The following is a 16,878-nucleotide window of genomic DNA, read 5'->3' on the forward strand; positions in this document are numbered from 1 at the left end:
CACACACCAAATTTGGTCAGAATTCGCTATTTTGGTGGATATCGGACCGACGGTCTAGGAGGAGTTCGAAAAGTATATTTTTGAAGAAAATCAAAATGGCAGAGTGAAAGTTTGTCCGACTATTGGAAAATTGGTATCTATGTTCTCGGCATGACCAAAGGAACCCTTTAAGACCAGTTTCATTACATTAGTCTAATTTAATCAAAAGTTATAAGCATTTTTGGAAAGTTCATTATAACTTTTGACCACAGGATGGCACTACCCCTGAAACTTTTTGAGAACCTTCAGTGCATGTTTCCAAAAACACATACTGAGTTTCGTAACAATACGCCAATGTGTTGGTAAAACATAGCATTTAACGATAACATTTTGAATGGATGATATGGGAAAATTGGGTTTCGTTCGAATCTAAAGAGACCAGATTTGTGATTTATGGCCAAACCGTACAGAAGTTATAAACAAAAAGAGCACATTTCATATCCCCTGTCGGAAATTCAAAATGGCGGAAAACATATTACTTTATTGTCAGACAAGTCTGAAATGTTTCTTGCATAACAAGTGTCTATGTTTACAACAACCAACATACATTAAACCTCCCACATTATACATTCAATCCTACACTTACACAACTACAACACCTTCACAATACTCTTGATTTCTGATGAACTAGCGTTAGCCTGATGCACACAAGAGCGTTTCAGACTCACTTTGGTGAATCTTGGAACTCTGTTCCTCCGCTTTGATGGAGTAATTATGGATGGATAATATGAATAGAGTTAGAAACCATATTATTAGCAAGCCTTAGCAAATTGTTATAATAAGCCAAATCATCAAGAGGCTGACCTCTTGAGAAACAGATTTTTAATTGATTAAACAACTTTGTTTTTAGCATAACAGACAAACTCTCATCCCAAACAGAGTTGCAATATCGCAGTCTCCTCATTATCACAGAGCCAAAGAACAACAGAAGAATCTGTTTTCTTACTCCAAATGACCCAATACGACGAAGAAAGTCAAGTCTCTGCTTTGTTCTTTTTACAGAGAGTATCAATATGATCTTCCAGGATAACATATCATCTATCATCACTCCTTAATATTTCTCTGTTTTAACCAGTCTGAATTATTCATTATGAATAAAAACAGACATTATATGAGTATCAGACGTAGACCCAAATATAATCTCCTCGGTTTTACTCGTATTAATGACAAGAGCATTATTCACACACCACTCTATTGATGAAGCCGGGACTGTCCAAGTCATTCAACATAGATATTAAAACAGTGTCATCAGAATACTTTAAGATATACTGATTTATCATCAGTCGTCGGTATATAAGGTGAAGAGTATGGCAGAACTGACGCAACCGTGTGGTCCTCCGACATTTGTTGTGATTGCAGACGACACAGACGATTCACTTTAGCCCTATCCGGACGGGACTAGTTTAACATGGAGAGGTGGAGTGATGTAGTTTAACCACAGGACGTCTGTGATATTAACGTGGAGATTTGCATGTCAATCTCTTTTGCGCGCGTGGGCGTGTTCACATTAAAACTAATGAGTTTGAGAAACTGGACATCTTGTTGGTTTTATACAAATTACTTAAACAGAGAATATTTGTTTTCATTTTGAATCCGATCATTTAAAAGTACACACTTAAATGTTTATAAAGGTATATGGCTCATAAATGTGTGACAAGTATCCGCTGAGTTTTGTTTCAGTTAAACAAAAGTTCACCGCGACGGAGAGGCAGAACGCACACCCTGTTTATTCTCTTTATTTTACAAAAGCACAGTGTTTTGATTTGATTGTAAGTGGACACATACAAAAGTAGAAATATCACAGATTCTTTTTTCATATTTCTTGGTTATGCAAACATAACCTATATTTATATATATAAAACAGTTATGTACAGTCGAACGATGTATTAATTAACTTCAGATTGGATTGTGTTGGTAATAGGCTCTTATCTAACGCTAAAAGATGTTTCGAGCATCAAGTGCTGTCGATCTTCTCTCTGATCTGAATGGTGTGTGTAAAACACGTGAGTTTTGCCACAGACTCGTTCCAGCGTCTAGAACACAACTGAGGCTTTTTCAAGCGTCTCTATACTTGAAAAACTGTGGAAAACTACTTTTAAACTGGAAATGACGGAATATTTACCTATATATTTACAGCGGGTCTGTTCGCACAGGATTAGTATCACCTGAGGTCATTTTTACTGAAGGAAAAAGTCGCCGTAATGTTTACTGACATTGTCCGTGATGATCACTGAGATGCACATTCGGACGGGACTAAAATCACAGAGAAGCTCTGGTGATTATTACTTTACCCCTCCTCTCCATGTTACACTAGTCCCGTCCGACTAGGGCTGAAGACTCTCTGAACTCTATCAGTGAGAAATGAGATGTACCAATGGATCAGATAGAGATTTACATCCAACTGCACAAGTTTTGACACCAATCTGTCAGCCTGTATTGTACTGAATGCAGAGATAAATCCAGAAACAAGCTTCTTACAGTTGTTTTATCCAAATGTCTAGAGATGATCTGCACTAACAACTGCATCTTCAGAACTACAACCTTTCTTTAGGCAAACTGCCAAGGATAGAGTTTATCTTTAACTATCTGAACTAAAATCTGAAGTAACAATCTCTCGAGACATTTCCCAATCACAGAGGTGAGGGCTATTGGTCTAAAATCTTTATATTCTCTTGGACATGACATTTTCGGTAATGGTTTTATGAATGCGGTCTTCCACATCACAGGAACAGTATGTGTGTCAACTGAAGCTTGAAATACCGGTTCGCCAAGACCTGCACTACTTAGATCTGGACCCAAAGCTTTTTTTGTATTAATAGACTGAAACGTTTTCCTAATTCTGTCCAATAATGATGGAACCATATCTATTGTTTCACTGCGATTGTCATGTTTATCTATTAATTCAAATCTGTTCAAAAAAGGTGTTCAATTTATTCCCAAAACGGTTCATCATCAATTACAATAGATTTGTTTGAAGATGACAATCCATCTACAGTCATTGTTTTCATGATGTCCAAACCTTTTTAGTATTATTAGTTTTAAAGGCTTTCTCCAAACGCCTCTTATGAACTTCTTTTGTTTCCTTTAATTGAATTTTTAACTCTCGTTCTGTTTGTTTAGCGCCCTAATATCCTTATTCCTAAATGCTACTTTCCTCAAATGTACAATTTCTTTAATACCTTTAGTCACAAATGGTTTGTTATTTGGATAAACTTTAATCTGGTTTGTAGGCATGACCAGCTCCACGCAGAAGTTAATATAATCATTTAACACTGTAGTTCTTTCATCAAGTGAGCCTTCCTCAAAAAAATCCCAATTTGTCCAGTCGAAACTTTCAGTTGTTCTCGACCACAATCTTTTCTGGTTTGCTTTTTTTAAGTTTGATCCTGTACACAGGAGTCATGTGCACGACATTATGGTCAGAGTTTAGAATTGGTGGCATACTCTTCAGTTTAGTTTCATTACGGGCCAAACTCCTATTGTAATCGTTACTCTTCTTCTTCTTTTGCTCTTGAGTCTATGGCTGCCCATAGAACCACTTGCAGGAAAGTTATGAGATTTGGCACATTGATAGAGGACAGTCTGTTCTGTCACCATACCAAATTTGGAGTCTCCAACTCAATCCCTCTAGCGCCACCAACTGTCCAAAGTTGTACTCACATTTATGCTAACGACTTTTGAACCATAGGAGCTAGAAACAAATGCATTTTTTCCTCTGATTCCTCTCATTAGCGTATTAGTAGACTGTTAGGTTAGGGTTAGTAGTTGCAAAGTTACTTATAGTTAGCAGAATACCTGAAGTGGACTATTGAAGTAAAGTGTTACCAACTAACAAGAGTCCAGAAATACAATTCACTGATGAGGAAGCTCAAGTTTCAGAAAACCTGCAGGATCTTTCCCATCAACTTGAGCTCATACAACTATGAAACGGGTTTACATTTCCACACACACTCCATCAGTGTCTGTTTTCATACCTGAAAGGATTGTTTGACATGGGATATTGCTATGTTTCCAGTTTACCTGGGAGCGTGTGGGTGGAAAACTCTCTGAATGACGAGGCACCCGGGACAGAAAGCAGGTTATCGCTGCTTAATATGTGGAGTCGTACATCAAACAGACAAATGCAAATCAAGCCGGCGACGTCAACCTCACACACGCTGAACACTTCACACACCGCTAATCTTTTATATCTGTTCAAAAGCCCTATATGAGGCCCTCGGCGAGTGTGTGTGTGTGTGTGGCCCCTCAGCGTGTGCAAACACGGCCCATTGATCATCTGTGTTTGCACTTCACTAACGCATGTTTGTTTCTAGAAATGCGCATAAATCTCAGACTCCAGGGGCCGACTGTATTTCAATCAATGTTTGCACTCGATTGTTCTGCATCCGAACAGCATGTGGGACACGAGACCAAACGCTCCCGTTCGACATTAGGATATGGAGCTTTGGAGGAGGAAAAAACAAAGACGAAAACTAGAAAAAATGACAAAAACACAAGTTAAATACTTCATTTACCCTAAAACTAAAGAGCGAAAACTTAAAAACTAGACATTATTTTAAAAAGCTAATACAAATAACTAAACAACTAAAATTACTACATTTTTTACTAAAACTAAAAATGAAACCTTAATAAAAACTAGACATTTTTTTTTAAACAGCAAAATTACATTTTTTTTTACTAAAACTGTAAACTTAATAATTTACTAAAACAAAAATGAAAACTTAAAAACTAGACATTTTTTTAAATAATAATTAAAAAAATGACAGAAAACAACAAAATTACTTAATTTAATAAAAGTAAAATTGAAAACAATAAAAACGTTTTATTAAAAAAAAAACTAATAAAAATGACAAAACGCAAACAAATAGTACAAAGTTTACTGACTTAAAATAAAAACGTATTAAAAACTAGCCATCGTATTTAAATAAATAATAATAAAAATGGCAAAACACAACAAAATTACTAAAAATGTAACAAATTAAAAATGAAAACTTGATTAAAAAATGTATTTTCTTTTTGTAAAAACTAATAAAATGGCAAAACAACAATTACAAAATTTCTTTACTAAAATGAAAATGTAATGTCGGTTTGTAGGAGGAAACGTATGGAAAACTGGTTTCAAATGCTGATCCAGTTTTCACTTTTGGGGAGTTTTTAAAATTGAGTTCTCAGAATATTGATTTATTGAATGCACAACATTTGACATCAACGTTTAGCCAAAAACTAATTGTTTTACATTAATATAATATAATGTAACGTAATGTAATATCAATGACATTCAACACAAATATAAAGGCACAATATTTTAAGATTTTCAGTGAATGTCAACTTAAATCTGGATCTGTTTCTCACACAAAACTATAATATGACAAGATGACGAATCAGCTGAGCCAAAATTGGATGCATGATTGTTTTTTGGATGAAGTAAATGTCATTATTCACTCCTCTGTGTCGTTTCAAACCTGTGTGACTTTCTTTCGTCTGTTCAACACAAAAGAAGATATTTTGGGCTCCAATGCTGTTTGGTTCCCAAAGTTCTTCAAAATATCTTCTTTTGTGTTGCGCAGAAGAAAGTCATACAAGTGTGTAATCGCATGATGATGAGTTAATGATGACAAAATGATTATTTTTGGGTGAAATATCTTTTTAAGTTGATTTATTTTACTGTTTTAGGAATGAAAATTAGGCTGTCAGCTGATGAAAAACCTTTCCAAAAATAAATAAAAATAAACTCCATAAAACAGTGAAGGGTCATGTGATGTGCCAATAACAGCAGGTAGATCACATGACCACTGTCATTGGTAGATACCAGATCATTTGCATAAAGTGCTAGGTGTCTCTGTCAATCATGTCACCTCAAAACCACTCATTTAACTGTATTGACTTTAATGTCCTGAGGAAAGTGGCATTACGACTGACACCTTTCAGAAACAACACAAAATCCCTTCTGTTCTGATCAACTGTGATTTCACTTCCAGTGAAGACAAATGAGTTTATGAAGGTTGTACCCAGGGTTCTTATCGTTAACTAAAACTTGAACTATTACTTGAAATAAAACAAAAAATAAAACCTAAAAAACAAACTTATTAAAGTCCACAAAATTACGTACCATTTTACTAAAATGAAAAATGAAAACTTAATAAAAATAGACATATGAAAAAAAAAACACACACAAATAAAAATAAAAAAATAATACAAATTATTTAAAAAAAAAAAAAAAAATGACAAAAAAATTTTTCACAAAATTTACTAAAATTAAAAACAAAAACTTAAAAACTAGACATAGTATTTTTTTAAAAACGAATACAAATAACAAAACAACAAAATTACTAAAAATTATACTATAACTGAAAACGAAAGCTTAAAAACTAGACAAAGCAAAATAACAAAACAACAAAATTACAAACATTTTATCAAGACTAAAAATAAAAACTTAAAAACTAGACATATTAAAATAAAAATAACAAAACAAAATGATTAATATTCTAATATATAATCATTAAAAAAATATTAAAGTTAATAATAAATTTAAATTTGAATTGTTACAGTTTTATTTAAAATGTTACTAAACTTAATAAAAACTAGACATCTTATTTAAAAACAAAAAAAATGTATAAAAATTAAAAACAACAAAATTACTAAAAAATTTAACAAATTAAACTGAAAACCAAAATCTAAAAGTAAAATTGTAAGTATCACCAAACACACCACTAGTAAATCAGTGATAGTGAAATAAGTTGTGAACTGTTGTATTAATCTCTGAAAGCTGAATCTGTTGGTATCAAACCCAATTAGAGCATTTATCAGTATGTAGAGCAGGTCCTCACAGCATACAAGCGACGTGTGTGTGTGTGTGTGTGTGTGTGTGTGTGTGTGTGTGTCTGCTGTAGAGCGGGAATGATGGATGAAGCCGCTTCACTGAGGTCTGATAACAGCTTTATCTCTCCGCTTCTCCCAGAGGTAAACCAGTCTTGTTTCTCGTGTTCAGATGCGCTTCATTAATATTCTCCCGGCTTGCATCGGTCAGTATCGGTGTTATCCATTACAGCCGTTATTGATTGATTGATTGAATTCCGTCTCGGATCCTGAAAGGCTTTAATTCCTTCACGTAATGATACACAAACAGTGGGTTGCACCTTTGCACAGGTGTCTCAAACTCAGTCTCCAGTGTGTGTCCGCATTCAGGGATGTGTTTTAGCAGCCGGAGCCCTTCTCGTCCTTGAAATTAAATGCTAATGCATTATTTCAGCATTTAGCAGCAGGGAGTCAAACACCCCCGACCCGCCGACACCAGAACACCAGAACACAAGCGGCCAGAGGAATCATGCATACAGATTAATCTGCGATTCTATCAGCGTTCTGTTCAAGTCCATTAGAAATCATCCCAGCGCTCGGCCTCCAGATCCAGAGACAGCTCAAACACAACTCAAGCCCTAAATATTCAGCACTTTTGCTCTATAATAAGAGATTTAAATAATAATCGGGTTTTGCTCTATTAAGATATTTAAGAAATAATCGGTTTTGTGCCATTAAGATATTTAAGTAATAATTGTTTTTGTTCTATTAAGATATTTAAGTAATAATCGGTTTTGTTCTATTAAGATATTTAAGTAATAATCGGTTTTGTTCTATTAAGATATTTAAGTAATAATTGTTTTTGTTCTATTAAGATATTTAAATAATAATCGGTTTTGTTCTATTAAGATATTTAAGTAATAATTGTTTTTGTTCTATTAAGATATTTAAATAATAATCGGTTTTGTTCTATTAAGAGATTTAAGTAATAATCGGTTTTGTTCTATTAAGATATTTAAGTAATAATTGTTTTTGCTCTATTAAGATATTTAAGAAATAATCGGTTTTTTTCCATTAAGATATTTAAGTAATAATTGTTTTTGTTCTATTAAGAGATTTAAATAATAATCGGGTTTTGCTCTATTAAGATATTTAAGTAATAATCGGTTTTGGTCTATTAAGATATTTAAGTAATAATCGGTTTTGTTCTATTAAGAGATTTAAATAATAATCGGTTTTTGCTCTATTAAGATATTTAAGTAATAATCGGTTTTGGTCTATTAAGAGATTTAAATAATAATCGGTTTTGTTCCATTAAGATATTTAAGTAATAATCGGTTTTGTTCTGTTAAGATATTTAAGTAATAATCGGTTTTGTTCTATTAAGAGATTTAAGTAATAATCGGTTTTGTTCTATTAAGATATTTAAGTATTAATCGGTTTTGTTCCATTAAGATATTTAAGTAATAATCGGTTTTGTTCTATTAAGATATTTAAGTAATAATCGGTTTTGTTCCATTAAGATATTTAAGTAATAATCGGTTTTGCTCTATTAAGATATTTAAGTAATAATCGGGTTTGTTCCATTAAGAGATTTAAATAATAATCAGTTTTGTTCTATTAAGATATTTAAGTATTAATCGGTTTTGTTCCATTAAGATATTTAAGTAATAATCGGTTTTGTTCTATTAAGATATTTAAGGAATAATCGTTTTTGTTCTATTAAGAGATTTAAATAATAATCCGTTTTGTTCTATTAAGATATTTAAGTATTAATCGGTTTTGTTCTATTAAGATATTTAAGTAATAATCGGTTTTGTTCTATTAAGATATTTAAATAATAATCGGTTTTGTTCTATTAAGATATTTAAGTATTAATCGGTTTTGTTCCATTAAGATATTTAAGTAATAATCGGGTTTGTTCCATTAAGAGATTTAAGTATTAATCGGTTTTGTTCCATTAAGATATTTAAGTAATAATCGGTTTTGTTCCATTAAGATATTTAATTAATAATCGTTTTTGTTCTATTAAGAGATTTAAATAATAATCGGTTTTGTTCTATTAAGATATTTAAGTATTAATCGGTTTTGTTCCATTAAGATATTTAAGTAATAATCGGTTTTGTTCTATTAAGATATTTAAATAATAATCGGTTTTGTTTTTCTAAATATTAATCGGTTTTGTTCTATTAAAAGATTAAAATATTAAATGTTTTTTCTCTATTAAGAGATTTAAATATTAATCTGTTTTGCTCTTTTAAGAGATTTAAGTAATAATCGGTTTTGTTTTTCTAAATATTAATCAGTTTTGTTTTTCTAAATATTAATCGGTTTTGTTCTATTAAGATATTGAAAAAAAATCTATTTAGAGATTTAAATCTCTTTAAATTGATCAGTTTTATTCTATTAAAATATTAAATGTTTTTTCTCTATTAAGATATTTAAATAATAATTGGTTTTGCTCTATTAAGAGATTTAAATAATAATTGGTTTTGTTCCATTAAGAGATTTAAATAATCATTTTTTTCTATTAAGTGATTTGTATATTAATCAGTTTTGCTCTATTAAGAGATTTAAGTAATAATCGGTTTTGTTTTTCTAAATATTAATCGGTTTTGTTCTAAGATTTTGAAAAAAAAATTATATTTAGAGATTTAAATCTCTTTAAATTTATCAGTTTTGTTCTATTAAAAGATTAAAATATTAAATGGTTTTGTTATATTAAGAAATTTTAACGTTTGTTGGTTCTGTTCAAAGTGAGTGTAAGCAATTCTTTAAAAGTATTAACAGAACTACGGTTATTGATCAAGCTGAAAAATAGAATTGAATATGAATCTCTCATTATTTGGCCTTTATTGTCATGATAACTAGTGCAGATCAATATAATATCCTTATAATTTAGTCCCCAATAGACGGTCCTGTAACTAAAAACTTTTCCCGGTGTGAAAAAGCAGATATTTCCACCATTAATAAAACTAGAGATGCACAAATATGAACATTTTAGCCTATACTGATAACCGATATATCGGCCAATAAATCGAAATCCAAATTTTTACATAGTTTTTGAGAGCCTGATAACAAAAACAACAGTCTCACCATTAAAACCCACGTCCCAAACACACAATTATGATGATGTTCTGATTATAATTTTATGTATCTGATAAGACAGACTTGCACCTCAATCATATTTCAAGCAACTCAAAATGATCATGTTGAACAGTGAAGGAAAAATCCATTATTTATCAGCTTTAATCGTCCAAATGTTCTTATCGGGCCGATAACACTAACTTTAAAAGATATATCGGGCATCACTTTATAAAGCGTTCCTCCAGTGGGAAAGCCTCGGCCGGTTGAGGAGACTCTCCTCTTCCATCTGTGAAGTGCTTTGAGTGCAGAGAAACTGCTATATAACTGTAATGAATTAATTATTAAATATGTGATGACTGTGCTAGTGATAAAGTCATGCAATATTTTAACTTGCAGTCTTACTTCCATCCAGAGCTGTTACTGTACGTCATGCATCTGCCACAACACACATGCTGATAATAAAAAAAACTAGAAAAAGTTTGGCAAGAAAATAAGATGCATAAATGTAAACATTTCGGTTTATGCGTTTAGCAGACGCTCATATCCAAAGCGACTTCGTCACACTGCAAAAAAAATGATTTTTGTCTTGTTTTCCAGCACAAATATCGAAACATTCTTGAACATTTACTTGAGACGCAAAATGTCTGAAGATATTAAGTCTTGCTTTATGAAAAAAATCTGTCAAAATTAAGTGAGTTTTTATGAACTTATGCTTTAAAACAAGAAAAAAATATCAGAAAACAAGACTTCAGTCATTGAAAAAAAACGACAAAAATATGAACTTTTTGCAATATTTGTAATATTACAATTACAATGTTAATAAAATGCATTGAAAAACAAATATTTTTGATCTCTTGTTTTCCAGCACAAATATCTAAACATCCTTAAATCAAGAGTTATGCTTGAAAAATTTATCAAAATTAATATTGATTAAAAAAAAAGACTTTATGCTAAAAAGCAAGAAAGATATCTAAATAAATAATCTTGTTTACCCTTTAAATGAAGTTTATTTGTGACAGATTGACAGATCTAGCTTTAGGCATGAACTTTTTGATTAAACAAGATGTAATATCGTCAGTCATTTTTGCTTCTCAGTTAAACGTTCTCAGAATGTTTCGATATTTGCGCTGGAAAACGAGACAGAAACACTGAGGAGGAAATCAATGTTTGCATTGTACAACGCCACAACACAACTAGATTAGGAAGAGAGGTAAATGTGTTATGGATCTCCAACACACCGGCAGATTGTGTGTGTTTGACTTCAGTGACAGTGAAGCAATTATCCAAACCACACGACCTCGAGCTCCTCTCCGGCGGGATCAGGGAAACCCAGGATAACCAGGGAAGACAAGGGAAGTAATTGACAAGGTTTGTGTGTGTCAGCGCAGGAACAGCTTTAAAGAGATTTCATTTACTGAGACAGACACACACACACACACACAGAGAGAGAGAGAGTCGAATGCATTCTTCCTGTCAGACGGAGCATCTAAAAGCTCATGAACAACGCTGTATGTGTTTTAAGCGTTCACACCTCTCTGAGAACACACACACACACACACACAAATCTATCCATCTTTTTAGCAGCGCCAGCCAGGGGCGAGGATCAATATGACCGCCCCTCGATAGAGGAGCCAATTTCTCCTAAAGATTTTCCAGTCAGACTTAAAAGGCCTTTTGTTATTGCAGAAGGAACAAAAGTAAACTTTCGACATCAGACGACGCCGGGAAGTTCTCCAGAGTACACAACCTCCAACAAATAACACTCACACACACATTTATCCGTCTCAATCAAGACCTTTCGCAGATTTATGAAGTCTAAACCAAATGCAAAATTTTTAAAACATCGGGTCTCATATTCATATTTATAGTTATACACACAGAAGAACTTTCCATCTGAAAAAAAAATGTGTAGGATTTAAAATAAATAAATAAATTTGTTTAAAAATTGCTAGTAAATTTCACAAATAATTACAAAGAAACAGCAAGTAGTGCGAAGTTTACAAGCAAATATATTGATTAAACTAGTCGAAACTGAAACAGAATTTCTTTATCAATAATCTTCATTTACACCTTTGTTCTTAACGTCATTCTAATGTTAACGAATTCAGAGTTGAATGCTCATTAATTTGCATAAAACACGACCAAAAAACAGCCTTTCCAGCCTTCTGAAGATTAAATATGCATCACATTTCATCACGTGTTAATCAAGCCTTATAAACGATACGTAATATCTTCAGTGATGTTGCTTCTTCTCCAGTAAATGAATCTTGATGTAAGAATGTTCAGATGTTTGTGCTGGAGAACGAGACAGAAACACTGAGGAGGAACATCATGTTCTGAAGTGTGCATTTGATCTTAAATTTATAAAAAATGTTATGAAAGTTATTGATGCTCAACTTTCCTGAAGCTCAAACACTGACGCTAGCAGAGCCGAGGTCGCGGGTTCGATCGCACGAGTGCATGAACTAATAAAACGCACATCTTGAATAAAACGCAAGTCACTTTAAATAAAAGCATCTGCCAAATGTATTTAACAAATGTCAATTAATCATGATTTCTATCTGAAAATATTCATGCACAGTGTTTATTTGCTCATATATTTAGTGAATATTTCACAGCCCAAATATATACTATATACAATATACTGTTGCTTCGGTTGGCGTATGCATGAATCTGATTGGTCCATATAATATACTGTTGCTTCAGTTGCCGTATGCATGAATCTGATTGGTCCATATAATATACTGTTGCTTCGGTTGCCGTATGCATGAATCTGATTGGTCCATATAATATACTGTTGCTTCGGTTGCCGTATGCATGAATCTGATTGGTCCATATAATATACTGTTGCTTCAGTTGGCGTATGCATGAATCTGATTGGTCCATATAATATACTGTTGCTTCGGTTGGCGTATGCATGAATCTGATTGGTCCATATAATATACTGTTGCTTCGGTTGCCGTATGCATGAATCTGATTGGTCCATATAATATACTGTTGCTTCAGTTGCCGTATGCATGAATCTGATTGGTCCATATAATATACTGTTGCTTCAGTTGCTGTATGCATGAATCTGATTGGTCCATATAATATACTGTTGCTTCGGTTGGCGTATGCATGAATCTGATTGGTCCATATAATATACAGTTGCTTCGGTTGGCGTATGCATGAATCTGATTGGTCCATATAATACACTGTTGCTTCGGTTGGCGTATGCATGAATCTGATTGGTCCATTAAAACCTGTGATGGGACCATGAATGAGCCGTGGAGAAACTTCATCCCTAAAGTATCCCTGCATAAAAACACACACACACACGGATACAGAGCGTAGACATATTCTATTATGAAAAATGAGAGTCGTTCTGCAGTCATATTGTTTTCTTCCACAATTATATATCAGCATAATCAGTGGTTTAATAATCATTTCAGAGCAGCGTTCCTTTAATCAACGATCCTCTGCTGTGCGATTCCATTAATACTGTGTGTGTGTGTGTGTGTGTGTGTGTGTGTGTGTGAGAGAGAGAGAGAGAGAGAGAGGAACGTTGTGCTCTAAATCAATACAGCCATAAACAAAACTAGAAGGGAAAATAATGAAATGGATGAGTCGACCCGGCTGAAGGTCAAACTGTCCAATTACTGCAAATTAATGTCCCTGTTATGAATGTAATTAAAACAGCAGCGTATAACAACACGCACGTGCTCGTTCATCAGGAGCTCTAGTTAACCTAGTGCGTTCCCTACCTAGACGGCACGCGCTCCTGGAGTGAACACGCTCCTCTAATGGACAAATCAATCCCACAATTCAACTCAAATGTTTCAGGATATTTCACAGCGGTTTCAGAGCAGCTTCACACTAACCGGTTTATTATATTAAGAGATTTGAATATTGATCGTTTCTGTTCTATTCAGAGATTTACATAATTGGATTTATTCTATTAAGAGATTTAAATATTAATCAGTTTTATGCAAGAGATTTAAATAATCATTTTGTTCCATTAAGAGATTTAAATAATAATCGGTTTTGTTCTAATAAGAGACTAAAATCTTAGTCGTTTTGTTCTAGTAGGATATTTATATAATATTCAGTTTTATTCTATTAAGAGATTTAAATATTAATCGATTTTGTTTTATATTTAACTAATAATCGGTTTTGCTTTATTTTGAGATTTAAATGTTTGTAAGTTTTATTCTATTAAGAGATATAAAAGAGAAATATTAATCAGTTTTGTTTTTCTAAATATGAATCAGTATTGTTCTATTAGGAAATTTAAATATGAATAGTTTTTTTATAAATATTAATCAGTTTTATTCTATTAAGAGATATAAAAGAGACATATTAATCAGTTTTGTTTTTCTAAATATGAATCAGTTTTGTTCTATTAAGAGATTTAAATATTAATCGTTTTTTTATAAATATGAATCGGTTTTGTTCTATTAAGAGATTTAAATATTAATCGTTTTTTTATAAATATGAATCGGTTTTGTTCTATTAAGAGATTTAAATATTAATCGTTTTTTTATAAATATGAATCGGTTTTGTTCTATTAAGAGATTTAAATGTCGGACGAATGTAAGCAATTCTTAAAAAGTATTTTAAAAATGACCGGATGTCGCCGGTGAAAATGCCGGGAGAAAGTAATGGTCAATCTTGTTGTAAGCAAGTGTAAACAATTCTCAAAAAGAGGCTAAATGAAAACACAAAACAGCAGAGAATATTATAAACTCATACTTCAATCAAAACTGGAACATATATCTAAAACATATCCCCAATATATCAACACCGGCTCATTGGAAAACCGCACCTGTGTTCCAATCCATGCAGATCACTGCAGTTTAACAGAACGAACACTAGAGGCAGCAACACAGCGAGCACTTCTAGTCGTTTCACACACGATTATGATTACAGGGCCAGATTATGGATTAATAAAGACTCATTTTCACGCGGCTCCTTGCACAACTATGTTCATTTGTAAACGAATATATTTTGGAGTTTGCATCACTTTACCAGCTCCATATGTTCAGTTTGCTCAGTCGCTCAACTGGCACGAAATTGTGTTTCTGATACGGAGAGATCGGGTACGAATCCCGTCACGATAAAAGAGCTAAAAAACAAGCTAAAATGCTATGGTTATGATTACGTTTCTATGTTTGCGTTCTGTTAACTCTATAGGGTTTAGTGTAGGAGTGCGTTATTTTAAAAGGTGACGGAGCATTAATCTGTCAGAAATGCAGTGATACGTACAAACTTCGACGTAATAAAACGTCGCCATATTCACATTCATCTGTTCTGAAAACAACACTATTTTAGTGCCACTCATGGACATTTCACTCTGAAACTGTCGCCAAACATGAATAACGCAACGTGTTTTGGGTTTTGCAAAAGTATTGTTACATGTGCGTTTATCTAATGAGCCTGGGCTGCAGTATATACATGTGTGATGTGTGTTTATATGTTATCATCAGCTTAGCGACACACGTTCAGTTGGAATCAGTCTAATCGAGTCTTCATTTGACGTGTGTTCATTTCAAACCCTCATTCTCTCTTATAAGCAGCCTATGTAGTTTCTCCTATGTAGTTTCTCCTATGTAGTTTTCCCTATGTAGTTTCCCCTATGTAGTTTTCCCTATGTAGTTTCCCCTATGTAGTTTTCCCTATGTAGTTTCCCCTATGTAGTTTTCCCTATGTAGTTTCCCCTATGTAGTTTTTCCTATGTAGTTTCTACTATGTAGTTTCTCCTATGTAGTTTCTCCTATGTAGTTTCCTATGTAGTTTCTACTATGTAGTTTCTCCCATGTAGTTTCTACTATGTAGTTTCTACTATGTAGTTTCTCCTATGTAGTTTCTCCTATGTAGTTTCCTATGTAGTTTCTCCTATGTAGTTTCTACTATGTAGTTTCTCCCATGTAGTTTCTACTATGTAGTTTCTACTGTGTAGTTTCTCCTGTGTAGTTTCCTATGTAGTTTCTCCTATGTAGTTTCTACTATGTAGTTTCTACTATGTAGTTTCTCCTATGTAGTTTCTTCTATGTAGTTTCTCCTATGTAGTTTCCTATGTAGTTTCTCCTATGTAGTTTCTACTATGTAGTTTCTCCTATGTAGTTTCTACTATGTAGTTTCTCCTATGTAGTTTCTCCCATGTAGTTTCTCCTAAGTAGTTTCTCTTATGTAGTTTCTCCCATGTAGTTTCTCCTATGTAGCTAGGAGTAGTTTCTCCTATGTAGCTAGGAGTAGTTTCTCCTATGTAGTTTCTCCTATGTAGTTTTCCCTATGTAGTTTCCCCTATGTAGTTTTCCCTATGTAGTTTCCCCTATGTAGTTTTCCCTATGTAGTTTCCCCTATGTAGTTTCCCCTATGTAGTTTCTCCTATGTAGTTTCCCCTATGTAGTTTCTCCTAAGTAGTTTCTCCTATGTAGTTTCTCCTATGTAGTTTCCTATGTAGTTTCTACTATGTAGTTTCTCCCATGTAGTTTCTACTATGTAGTTTCTACTATGTAGTTTCTCCTATGTAGTTTCTCCTATGTAGTTTCCTATGTAGTTTCTCCTATGTAGTTTCTACTATGTAGTTTCTCCCATGTAGTTTCTACTATGTAGTTTCTACTGTGTAGTTTCTCCTGTGTAGTTTCCTATGTAGTTTCTCCTATGTAGTTTCTACTATGTAGTTTCTACTATGTAGTTTCTCCTATGTAGTTTCTTCTATGTAGTTTCTCCTATGTAGTTTCCTATGTAGTTTCTCCTATGTAGTTTCTACTATGTAGTTTCTCCTATGTAGTTTCTACTATGTAGTTTCTCCTATGTAGTTTCTCCCATGTAGTTTCTCCTAAGTAGTTTCTCTTATGTAGTTTCTCCCATGTAGTTTCTCCTATGTAGCTAGGAGTAGTTTCTCCTATGTAGCTAGGAGTAGTTTCTCCTATGTAGTTTCTCCTATGTAGCTATGTAGTTTCTCCTATGTAGTTT

The 16,878-nt window shown here is 33.0% G+C and overlaps 1 protein-coding gene across 1 annotated transcript in view; it reads right to left on the reverse strand.

Moving 5' to 3' along the window:
* LOC308696683 (receptor-type tyrosine-protein phosphatase mu) overlaps nt 1–16,878 on the reverse strand; it is a gene marked incomplete at its 5' end in the record, with an annotated part of 223,988 nt that overhangs the window by 145,000 nt on the left and 62,110 nt on the right. The gene's annotated exons all lie outside the window — the stretch shown is intronic.

Source organism: Scardinius erythrophthalmus (genome assembly GCF_964197995.2).
Source record: "Scardinius erythrophthalmus genome assembly, chromosome: 9".
NCBI lineage: Eukaryota > Metazoa > Chordata > Actinopteri > Cypriniformes > Leuciscidae > Scardinius > Scardinius erythrophthalmus.